Source organism: Anneissia japonica, unplaced genomic scaffold (genome assembly GCF_011630105.1).
Source record: "Anneissia japonica isolate Jap-2015-1 unplaced genomic scaffold, ASM1163010v1 scaffold16662_len1167910_cov178, whole genome shotgun sequence".
NCBI lineage: Eukaryota > Metazoa > Echinodermata > Crinoidea > Comatulida > Comatulidae > Anneissia > Anneissia japonica.
The window spans coordinates 636987-639178 of NW_022732216.1; positions in this window are offsets into that span (position 1 = coordinate 636987).

Consider the following 2192-nt stretch of genomic DNA (forward strand, 5'->3'; position numbering starts at 1 on the left):
TGCGTGTGTGGTGTGATAGAGAGACGCTTAGTGCTTCTCAATTAAGTAAAACATACCATACCATTTTTAACGTTATATGTAACCACACACGTACCTTTGAACAGATTCGGTGCAATTTTGACTACTACTACTTGCACCACCATCCCTGATCCCCTTCCTTATATATGTAGGCTATTCATCAGCTTCGACGGAAACTTAATAGGCCTTACTGAGGACTCGTATTTGTTGTTTTCCACAGAGTTGCACATCCGTAAATTTCTTTAAGCTGTTTACGCTTAATGACACAACCATACTCTAGGTTCTTACAACATGTATCACAAAAATATACCTGAAACCGGCTCATATTTATCATTTGAAGAACTTCTGTCCAACGCCATACTTGCAAGTGGAGTGTGTTGTTTACTATTTACATTGGACAAACGGCATAGAAGGTAGTTTGTGATTGGCTGAGGGCCTTGCAGCTAAGCCAAACTTCATTGTTAGTCGTCTTCTGATTGGATATAGTTATGTAGCAACTTTTGATATAAATTATCATTTTTGGTTACAGTTTCCCCAAATTCACGATTGCCGACAATCAAATTATGTTACAATTTAATAGTATTGACATTTTTGTGCAAAAGCCAGGTAGCCCGGATTGGTGGGTCACAGAATTGAACGTTTTCGATCCTCAACCCACGGTCTAGGTAGGCCTATGAAATCTTACGGATTTATGGGATGTACTGTGACCTTCTTGTATGTTATTAAATGTTAGTATAATATTTACAAGAACAACAGCTAGTACCCCCCTTTATAAAGTGTAGATAGGACGTACACCAAAGGCTAACAGAAAGAAGATAAACTACAGGCCTAAAGCAGGCGGAGTTAAGTCCTACCTACCATAGGCCCTCCCTAAACTAGGCCTAGCTGGTCCCTAGGCTAGGGTCCTGGCTGACACCAACAGTCACGCTTCACATGACGTTGATTGAAATTTTGAAAAAAAGGGGAAAAAATTGAAGCATGAAATAAAAAATAGAGTGCATAAGAGAAATATTATTAAATAATACCGTAATAAATAAAATATACCATTCCGAAGTTATTGAACTTGGCCAATATCCCTGTAATGTAATTAATGTTAAATAATAACAATAATAATAATAAATAATAATAATAATTTCAGCATTACTACCTTGGCCCAAGTCTTGTAATCAATAACCTATTTACTAGGCCTATAATTAATAGCTAGCACAAGGGAATATCTTTTGTGCTATTTCCCCTTAAACGTCGTTTTTTTTTTTTAATGTTCTCTAATTTCTCCATTGTCTAAGTTCCTAAGGTAGGTTTTAATAACATAATAATTAATAATAATAATGAATAATAATAATAGGCCTAATAATAATAATAAATAGGCCCTAATAATCATTTCGGCATTAATTAACCTGGTCTAGCCTTGTAATCAAGAACCTGCAGATACTATTTACCATATAACTAGGCTTACATTTATACATTCATTGGTGCTCTGCCATTTTGGCAGGTCTTTGGCATCCAGTATTTAGAGCTGCCTATTCTCAACTCTTCTCTTAATTTGAAAATAACTGCCACCCTCTTTCATTTGATAAACGCGCTATTCCTTCCTCTTTGTGCTTTCCCCTGAAAGCGTATATTTTTAGTAGTTAGTAGGCCTAGTAAATATGCAAAACCCAGATCTAACTAAAAAAAAATAAATAAAATTGTCACAGTATTTAACTCAAGTTCAAATCACTTTCCATTACTCGTGCAGCTCAATTATATGTCATTTTAAACGACCCATTAGTATTAGCATGGTAACATATTTTTTAAAAATCAGACAGCGACGTTCTCTCAGAAGTTGTTTTGCATTTTGTAGACGTTTAGCTGTTGATGACCTTTTGACCTCCTGAATTCTGCAATATGAGATTTTCGGCCCGAGTCGATTCAGTCGAGACGGCCCGAGTGGAGTTTCATGTAAATGTTTCGTACGGAAAAAAAAATCGCGTCGGGGACAGTCTTAAAAGAGAACTAGCAAAATGATTTTTTGTTCTAGAGGGGAATTTTGATATGCCATTTATAATATAATCAAACTTAAAATCGCTTTTTGGCAATTTCTTATGGAGTTATAGGTCATTATATACGATTTAATCGTGACGTCACTGGCGAAAAAAGTAACAAAAGATCGTGTAAATAAAACCGCGTAGGGT